At 24.4% G+C, this 11,725-nt stretch overlaps 1 non-coding gene across 1 annotated transcript; it reads left to right on the top strand.

The window, feature by feature from the left end:
* Positions 1-11,351: 11,351 nt before the first annotated feature.
* Positions 11,352-11,441, top strand: Trnay-gua. Its single transcript is given in 2 exon segments — positions 11,352-11,388; positions 11,406-11,441. It is a non-coding gene; the product is annotated as a tRNA-Tyr (tRNA).
* The last annotated feature ends 284 nt before the right edge of the window (positions 11,442-11,725 follow it).

Consider the following 11,725-nt stretch of genomic DNA (forward strand, 5'->3'; position numbering starts at 1 on the left):
TAGCGAGTACTGACATGAAAAACCGGTCTGTTGGTCTCGCAAGCGCCTATCCAAAAACGGGTCTAATGATTGAGGTTTGGATTTAAGGCGTCTAGCGCACGTGGTGTTTCCGGATAGCGTAATATTATTATAATAATACGATGCGTGTCGGTAACATATTTTTGTTCTTAAAGTCAAAAGTAATAATTATTATTATTTTTGCTTTCGATGTGGTTCACATAGGGTGAACCGAAAATATGGTGCGTTCATTTATAAACGCGTATTTTGATATAATTTTGTTCCAACCTCACACATGTGCCGGAAATCAATGCCGTTACGTTAAGATAATATCATATATTATTAAGTTTTAATATCCACAACGATTTCGGGTAAAAACAATACTTTGACGTTTATGGCATTTAGAAATTTAATACGTATTATTATTGCAGATGGGAGCTCGCTAAATTTTTCCAGAAAAGGTACCTACGCAATTTTCAATGTGTATTTTTTTACTGTCTATTCTTTTATGTTTTATACCTTTTGTATAATAGGTTTAAAGAATATCTATAGTCATTAAGAAGGTTGTTGAAATTGATTTGTTAAACTTGAATTTAATAATAAATTATTACAATACACGAAAAATGATTTTGAATGGAGACTTCAACTCATAAGACAATACCGATTGTAATTAGCGATCACCGACGTACTTTACACTCGTGTGAATGGCATCGTAAATAAGTATAAATAATCTAAAATTTTCGATGTGCGTGGAAAATAATAATCTTAGTAGTAGTTGAATGTTTGAAGTTTCTAAGACAAATATTTTTTGAATTATAACAAAACAACAAGAATTGCCGGAGGGTAAATCGTAATTTTACACGTGCATATATATTTTCGTCAAAATTTGAACTTTAAACACGTCCTGTCAAAAAAAAAATCGTGACTATATTATTATATGATTTTATTTATAGTTAAAGTTTGATAATTAAATACATGGTTCTTTATAAGCTGCTCTTACTGTATTTTAAAAATAATTAACATAATACATCATATCATTCATATCTAGGTGTTTTTTTATAAACGAATTCATAAATTATACAATTTTAATGAAAAATTGATTTCAGTTATTATGTTTTAATTCAAAAAAAAAAAAATAAAATATTTATCTGAGGGAATTAAAACTTTTTACCATTATGTATGATGTTATTAATTTCTATGTACAATTAAATTTTCAAAATATTTAGAGTAATTTTAAACAAAATCTATGACGCTCTTATTCATACGGTACCTACGCTGTATATCGACTATTATACTAACAACAATAATATTATTATAATAAAATATATTATCAATAGCATAATAATTATAAATTATAAAATGATTTATTTTTATTTTTTTTTACAAAAAAACTACCACCTTACTAATAGGAAAAATAATAAAAATATCTAGTTCATATGTTTGGCAGTAATGTGCAATAGATACATTTAGTGAGATACACGTATTCAGATGAACTACAAAATTGTTATATCTAACTGGCATCTAAAGTTAGAATTTAGCAATCTAGAAAAATTTGAATAGTTATTTAAATTATTTAACATTTATGTATTGACAATCATTAATGATTCAAAGTTTAAATAAAGCTTATTACTAGTATTAGTATTAATATATTTCTTATGTATAGCAAGAAAAATATAGATATGTTACTAAATTAAGTTTTTTAATAATAAAACATTAAAATAAATATCTCTATTTAAATATATTTTAGTTTCTCATTACCTATCTGGCTATCTATATTATAACTATAAAATTGTTGAGTTTAGACATCTATATTTAGATTAAGAAAAAAATATCTAAGCACATGCAGTTCGCCAGATATAAGCTACGTCAGTAGTGTAATATTTTGCAAAATCCAAAAATGATAAAAATACGCTTTACATGAATAAATAATATGTCTATAGTATTACAACAAGAATTAAGAAATGCAATATAATGAATGAACTTCGTCTAAAATTATTGAGCTCCACAATAATATACATAATAGTAATAATTTACGACCTTATTATTATGAATAAGTATACACGTATAAATAATGAACAAATATTAATACGTGAAATGACGATAATCAACGAAATATTATTAGGTATAGTTCAAATTTGGCAGGTGCACTTAAAAAATAACACAATGTCGTGAACTGGTGAAAATAATATCCACTACATTGTAACAATCAATGATTATAAATACATTATGTATAAATGCATGTATTATTTTATGATGAAATTTGTTTTGTATGTTTACAATAGCGTATTTTGTTATAAAATAATACAGTGTAATGCAGTAATGTTATTAAATTTATAACATTGTTAAAACATGAATCGTTTACCAGTTTTACTTTACTCTTGGAAATATTCTCTTTTACATTAGTATACAAAAGTAATTATATATTTTTTTAAAATTCCCTTAGAACTGAAAAAAAATCCTATTTCAAAGGTTTTAGTTTTGTTGCTAATTCTTTTTTTTTTACATGTATCTATTATTGAATTTTCATAAGTAATACAATTTCTAAAATTATTTGCTTTGACTTTATTTAGTTTTCATTTTTAAATATTTAATATAAATTTTGTATTTATTTTAGAATAAAATTATTTTATTTTTTTACTAAAGTTTAGGACTGACATAGATTTTTTCTACTTTTCACTGTTATGTTTTTTGTTTACATATCTTTGGCGAATATACTACGGATACCAAGACATTTTAGAAATATTAAAAAATAATGTTTAATAATACTGGCCAAATATTTAAATAAAATTATAATTATTTTTTCAGTGTAAGTATACTATCTTTATTTAATTAGTGTTAAGCTAAAGTTTAATCAGTCAATTAAAGAGATTTATCAATTCATTCCAAGAAGATATTACATATACAGGTTACAGGTATTATATCAATAGTAGTATTAAAAGGGATTTATGTTGTAACACAAAGAATTCTACAGAAAAATAATTACAAAAAACGTTTACAGATGATGTGAACTATTGAAAGTTGAAAGTTACAACAATTTTAATTACGACAGATAATACTGAGATGAATTCAACTGTAGGCATGGTCGGTTGTTGGATTGTTTTATCGTCAATTCCTGGAATAAGCCGTTTACGTATTATATTAATAACTGCTGACGAAGTGTACTATTCATTTATAATAGGTCATATTACTATTGTAGCCTTTTGACAATTTTCTGGAAAAAAAAAAACAAAAACAAACATTACCTTTGCAAGACTTATTGTTTTTCACAGTGCTTGTTAAACTCATTGTGTTATTATTCGTCGTAAAAAATTAAAATGTATATTATTATAAACGTAACAGCAATCGTCCTGTGGCAGAGTACACTTTTGTAGTCATATATTTTGACGATTATTATTACTTTTATAATATATATATATATATATATTCGTGTACATCAGTGACATATAAATGGTGTTTCGAATTATTATTAGTATCAAAATATACTGCTTAAGATACCTTTCACTGATAACATTAAAAGTTTTTTATTTGAAAAATTCTAACCTATATATATATATATATATACTAATTCCGTTCTGTACAACCTTTAAAAAATTAAATTACATTTTAATAATACCTTTGAATCATAAACCAGTTTTAAGAATAGCTTTTGAATGATAATTATTTTTTAATATCTAACAGTAAAAATACATTTATTACAACAATATAATTTATAATCACACTTTATTTAACGAGAGAACACGCAGATTCTGTGCATCCCCGCGTGATATCATGCTACCGAGACTGGTTCCAATATTATAGGCCATGGGGTGTCGTGTGGGGATACGCAAAAGAACCAAACTTCGTCGGTAAACGTTGTGCCGAAGTATTTTCTAACTGAACAATGTATATTTACAGTTATAGTATAACTATTGTATACATTTTTTTAGTTGTGAATAGTTTTTTTTTTATAGTAAAAAGTCTAACTTGTCATAACCTGCAGTGAGCAGTTATTATTTTATAATAATAATTATTTATCATAGACAGCTTAATCTTAGATTTTGAGATTTACAGTTTTTTCGTTGTATCATAATATTATCATTCTATCAACAATCGTGGAGCTTTTATATCTTTTGAACTTAACGTATACTGTACTAAAATCGTTAACGGACCATTTACTATACAGAACAGCTATTTTATCGTCGAGAATGATAATTGCTCTCTCTCTCCCTCTTTCTCTATAACGTGTATATCTTTTGTCTTTTACTCGTGTTTTTGCTCTCATATTTCCTCACCACATGCTATACACGCGATCAGTATATGCGTGTGCTCGGTTGTTTATAAATATTATCATATATTACTACTATAATACTACGATACTACGTTGCTGTTTTGATTTAAAACCACACACGATCTCCGCACGCGTTATCAAAGAACGACAATCTTGTTTATATCCATTTTAACCGCTTCAGTCCATCATATACACAGACGATGCGCGTATTATAATGATGTGTACAACGACCATCGCGTATATAAATATCGGGCGTTAGGTTATAAACTGAACATGTAATATACCATAACAATATACCCCACCACTGTGCGACCCACAATAACGTATTCATAGCCATGCGCCGTTTTTCTTTACCATATAATTATAGAGATTTCAGGTTCGGTTCCCGTTATACGATATACATTGCGAATGTGCATATATTTTGATAATGTGTGTATGCAGTGTTTGGCGCTTTTCGTTTTATGGTGACGCCAAACAAGAAAACGTGCGAAAAATTGCAACAAATTTTAACGGCCGTCGTAACGTCCAAGACCACTGTAAACCATCCGTTTACAGAACGAATAGTATCTATTCATCATGTAACTTCATCATCTCGTTCAACCAGACAATCATACTTCATGAACATCCATGACACGGATGCGTAATATATTTTACATGTTGATTCTTTTAGTAGTATCAACTTATATTTATAGAAGCATAAGCGTTTATGGATACAAAAATTAATACACGCGTATGAATAATTTACAAAACAATATTTAAATAAAACATATACTCTTTAATATTTGTTACGATTTCTTGGGTTAGGATTTTACTTTTTTTAAAGACAACATACATATTTAAATTTATATTTCGAAGCAAATGAACACGCAATGTCATTCGCTTCATACGTTATTAATTTTTATTTTAATGTTGTCTATATATCCTTTTATTCAAATATTAAAAATGTAAAATGGTTTATTAGTTAAATCGTTAAATGGGTACAATAAAAAAAAAAAAAAACACCAATGCTAAACCTAATACTAATTGGTTAAAAACTGATATATTAATACAATTATAAATCATATTTTCATATTTGTAAATAGATTCTTTCTACTTGTTATAATTGAAAACAAAGTAAAAGATTACATCCTTATTCCTTATCTAACAAACTATTTTGATAACTTTAATTAGAAGTGTAAGCTCCTAAATGAAGTTATCAACACTGTTATTTTTTTTATGTAGAATTGATTTTTTTAAATTGTAATAATATTGTTTATTTCTTAAAATAAATATTATATAATAAATTATAAAATATAATTAAAATCTTCTGAAAAAATATATTTATTATCTATATCTATCGACTCCTACAGTAGATATAGATACAACCAAAGGGAGAATTTGAGTTCACAGTTCATAAAGTTAAAAATGTGTTCTAAAAAATAAATAAACTTCTCATATTTGTTGTACTTTGATTCAGTCAAAATCAATAAAAACATATTTCGCATAACATAGTTACTACAAAAAAAAAAAAATAATAATAAAATAAAAGAAGAAGATTCCCACAAGTGCAAAGATAAAATGCAATACCAAAACTGCGAGGATTATCATCATTCCAGAAATATTGTTCAATGTTCATACTCCTCAAGACAGTAGAAGAGTATGTTTTGAATTTCGAAACTTCACATCTACAATTAGGTGTGTTGCTGAAAAAATATAAGCATATACAAAAGTAAAAAGACACTCTTTTCTTATATTATCCACGATCACCTGTGTTGACGGTTTTTTAGTTTTTTGAAAAAAAAAATAATTTGATGTCTTTTTAAAATTGTAGGGTGTTAAAAGGTGTTTGTGAGACTTCTACAAATATACTAGAATGTATAAAGAAAGGTCATCTTATCTTTCACAACAGTAATAATTTCGATAAACTAAGACTTCACGAAAAAATACCTTAAAACTGTTTTTTTTTTTTTTTTGAAAAATTACATTATAATATAAGCATAAATGGGTTAATAGTGAAGGTCCAATATTAAAATAAAATTACATTTAAAAAAAATAATAATAGCGATAGAATATAAAAACTACTATCGTTTTGAAATGGAATTACACTGTGTAAATAAATATTTTTTAAAAAACCTATGCTTTTTCAGATAACGAGTGTTTAAAGTCTTAAGACTTTACCGTCAAAATAATATAATCATCTAGTATACATTTTGTAACGGCAAATGTAAAGATAGGTATCTTTCTCTGAGTTATCTTGCCCATTTTTTTCTCTCTACAATTCCTTTTTCTAAATTTCATTTGCGATTATTATACTGCATTATTCCCAACAATAAATAATGATTTATCATAAATCATAATCGAATATCGCGCTAAGATTGCCGTTACATTCCCACTATAATTTAACGTGATTTTATTTATCATTGATAATTCATAATTATATAATGATATAATTTATTACCTGTGATCCATCTAACTGTTTGGCAGTAATATATATTGTACATTTGATTTGAAGGGAATTATATTGATTGTATTTTGTTTTGGATATCGATATATAATTAAAATTGTATTTTTCTTATACTTATTAATTTGATATTAATAATATTTTGCACAATTAATATAATTTGATACATGTTTGACATTTATGTATAACATATTGTTTTTTATTTTGTATTATTATTATTATTATTATTATTATTATTTCAAGACTCGATAATAGTTTATTTTTTCAGCTCTATACTTAATCAATTATTTGGTTGGCTTTAGTCCTTAATTCGTTATTGTTATCATAAAGAGTTAGAAAAAATCCCAATGATTTACTTGTACTTTGTATGTTTGTATATAATTATGTTTCACTAATTAAAATATAAATTATATTTTATTATGATACTTTGAATATAAATTGGATTATTATCGCCAAGTTGTAAGTACAGGTTATATGAATATATTATACTATAATCAATAACCATTAACTACTAATCACCACCTTATACCATTATCAATTAAATTTTATTAAATCGTTCTAATAACTAGAGTCTTGTTAACTGCATAATAAATAACAATATTATAATCAGAATAAATCATCGATACATAAAATATTATATAATAATATTATAAACATAAGTTATCTAACAATTATCAAAGATTTGATGTAGAAATCAAAGTCATCAAGCAAATAATAGTAAACTGTTAGGTGTTGTTAAGTTCTTCTATATAATAGTAAATAAATAGAACGTAATCTGTGAAGCAAAGCTATGTAAAAAAAAAAAAATACTGATAAGTTGACATTAATCAAACTTTGAAAGTGTATATTATTTATTACAAAAAAATTAACATTTACTTATTATTTTATTAATTTTATTCTATGGAAGAAGTGACACGATATCAGATATTATCCTCTAATATTATCTTACAACATAGATAATGGTTAATAAAGTATTATGTTAAATAATAATAATTAATATTAAATATTTTGGCCTGATCAAATAAATAATATACATTAATAAATCATTTTTATCTCATGGTAATTAAATTATGATAATAATATTATGTAATAATAAAAATAAATTATTGTACATACCGTAATAATCACTCTGTTAAAACATGCAAATTAATAGGTCAATAAGAAAATAAAACTTTTGGTTCAATACTTGAAGTTTGTAACAATAATATTACAATTTAAATAGTGTGACATACTGACATTATTATTAAGATTATTATCTTATTAACAAACAATATATTAATTATATTATGATTCTATAGAATATTTAGTAGATACATAATTTATGACTACACCCTAAAGCTAGTAATATAATATAATTATTGAAATATCCACCAGGATCAGTCTATACACAATGGCCAATTGAGTAATGCGATATATCATAAGCTGTTATAGTATACCCGTCACATATTATATTTAAAAAATAATATAATTTATAAACATTAATGATATTAATTAGTTTATCATTTATTTATTAAGAGTTGTGCCCAAAAACGTCATTATTTTTATAAACTTTTATTTTACCTTAAACTAAATTACGTTATATAAAATTGTATACTATTAATTTATAATTTCATGTAAATACATAATTCATCAAATATTTGATGTCGTATCTTTTATCTTTTCAATATTTACTATGCTACTTAATATATTTATTTTTAAAATTTTAAATATTATTAATAGTGATTGAAAATTAAATAATAATTAGGATTGTATTTTTGGACTTAAAATGTAGCGTTTGTAAATGGTATACTTGTTCGCAGTGTGGTATATGATTTATCATATTATATTTATTGTATTTTTAAATTACCTATGTGCAGTGTGCACGTAATATATACTATAATTATATTGTAAAATGATTGGATCAATAAAACTCATACAATTTTAATGTCAGCGGAGTAGAGGAAATTATTATATGACTTTATTGCAGACAACGATCCAATCGTCTTTCAAACACTCAAATTGTACATTGGAAAAATGATTATGTTCGAGATGTAAGGTTTTTTCAAACGCATTTTCTGTACAGAATGGGGGGAGGACTGACATTTTTAGTAGTTGACAATAACGCATTTTGTAAAGTCTTTAGGGTTCGTCACGCGCCCCGTATAAGTTTCCGCTGTCGAATGGAAAAAACAATAATAATAAATCGAATAACTATTGTCACGATCCAAATCGTTCCGCTATACTATTCTCCCGAGGTGGACCAAAGCCAAACATTTGATAGCACACTAAAATACAATTTGTACGCTCTTCTTGAGGGTTTTTTTTTTAAACAACGACCTTGACCTCGAGCTATCTAAGCCTGTCGATCTTAGTTGAACACAAACACCAATTGGTTTATACGCATATAATATTATATATTATGTACCTAATAATATTTTGTTTTTAAACGATGTAATTATTATTTTCAATTAATTTGATTGTTCAATCATTTTCAGTTTTGACCAGTTTCAATCAATAAAATTCAATAACCACGAATTATAATATAGCATTGGTATAGAGGTACACACTAATATATTGTATATTTCTTATAAAGGTTGTTTATAAAGGTATTTTAAGCATGTTTACGGTATTCAATATTATACCCATGTAATTTACTGAAATAACTAATTGGACTCTTTGATGCACAGTATTCAGCAAAATGAGATTGCATTTTAAATGCTTTAAACTTCGCATACGCTTTTGTATAATCTATAATTGATACACTTAAAAAATTAATTAGCAAACTTTAAATGGCTGGTTTGTTTTCGTTTCTAGAAACTATAATAAAATATACGTCCATATAATAATATGATGAACAGTTAATGGAAGTTTATTTTAAAATACAGAAAGGCGTATAGGTTTCATGTAAGTATAAGCTAAAAAACAAACAAAAAGAATTAAAAACTTTCAACGATACTGAAAAGTTACCATAAAATATTGACCAAAATAATTATTTATGGATTTAAGTTTTATGATTATCGTTAATACCAATAGAAACTTCATACCTGCATTTTTTTTTATTCAATTTTTTTTCCAATAAAAGTTTTTTTTCAACTACTACTAAAAATCAAGTAGGAATATAAATTGTACACAATAGGTATTAACGGAAAAATATGTGAAATAAATTCAATCTATGCATGGGTAATTTTGCTTAAGACAGCATTCTCAAAAAGTATATGTAAGTATATATATATAAGTTATGATTGAACAAAAAAGGAGTAAAACGATAATATAACATAAATTGTATTATATATATGTAGTATGTACCAGTACCTATACCTATATCTATAATTTAGCTGAATTAATCTGTTATAGTTGTGTACTTGTGTAGGTATAGGTACCTACGCAAAGATAGGTTTTTAAGTAGTTAAATAGTTTAAGTTAAGTTAAAAAGTAAATTTATCTCAAAATGATAACTTAACTAGTTAACTGTTTTATAATTAACTTAAGAATTTAACTAGTTTAATTGAATAATGAAATAACTTAGTTTATTTTAGTTAATTTAAAAATAATCCCGCAACTAGCAAGTTAATGTTAATTAAAAATATATTTAAAATTGTTTATAATTATACTGTATAAGTAAAAATAAAATAAAATATACCCAACTTAACGTGCTTTTGTGGTGATGTATAAGTTAAATTGTTTTGTAAATATTGTAAAGAAAAATAATTTGAAATTTTATATTGATTGGTATAAGTATATAAATACAATTATAATCTAATAAATTAATTTTTATTCCATAAAAAATAAAAATGCAATAGTCATAATATTGATTAATGTTGATCTTATAGGTATAAAGGTTAATATCTAACCTTATATTATCATATATACATATATATAAGATTTGTTTAATGAATTTTAACTTATTTTTATACATTTTTCCTCATTGAACATTTGTAAATATTTTTACAAAAGTTCATTTAAAAAAATATTAATTATTAAATATTTACCATATCCACACGACAATATTGGGTAAACAATTTTTTTAAAAATTAATTTTAAGTAAGGCATTTTTTTAAATTAAAAAAATTCAATTTACCAATATATATGTTGGGTGTAATTTTTAATTATATACAATATGTATTGGGTAGGTAGTTAGGTATTACACTATTATAATATACCTACTAATTGTGCAACGTTAAAATATTACAAAAAAAATAGCTAAATATCCTGTCAACGTGTATCGTAATATTATTCCTATTTTTATTAAATACTGTCTGTAGTGATGTATAATATATTCACGTTTTAGACAACTAAACTATTAATTAATCAAACAATATTTATTTATTTAATTTATAAAATCATTCGATATAGTGTCATTCAATGCTTAAATTATAAAAATAAATATCGTTTTTACATTAGATTTACACGAGTTTAGAATATTATGGATACTTGTAGTACATTAGTCATGCATAAAATATATATTCAAATTCATACTATTTTTTATTATTCAAATCTTGTTTAAAAATTATTTAACATAAATTTATAATACAATATCTATTTTAATAAATAGATTATATTATGTTTATAAATCATTTTTCTACTTATGAAATGTTAATATTGAATAGAATTAAAATAAAAGTTTTTCAGAATGTACTTAAATAGTCTAATCTACTGTCACAAACGCATCCTTCGATAGCTCAGTTGGTAGAGCGGTGGACTGTAGTGGTACAATTCACAGATATCCATAGGTCACTGGTTCAAATCCGGTTCGAAGGAAATTTTTTGCAATTTTTTCTTAAGCACATTACATTAGTATGCTTTGAATAGTATAACATATTATTAGTATTTTATTTATTTGCAAACGTTTCCGTTTAAAATATATTTGTTATTTATTATTTTTTTTTTTAATAATAATAATAATTATTATGTTTCATTTAGTTTTATTATAAATATTATAACTACTCTGAGATACAATTATATCTAGAAAAATCGTACCTATGTTGTATAACGTAGAGTACCTAATTATATAGTTGCATTGATTATAAACTATTATTATTTAA

Source organism: Rhopalosiphum maidis, chromosome 1 (assembly GCF_003676215.2).
Source record: "Rhopalosiphum maidis isolate BTI-1 chromosome 1, ASM367621v3, whole genome shotgun sequence".
Classification (NCBI taxonomy): Eukaryota; Metazoa; Arthropoda; class Insecta; order Hemiptera; family Aphididae; genus Rhopalosiphum; species Rhopalosiphum maidis.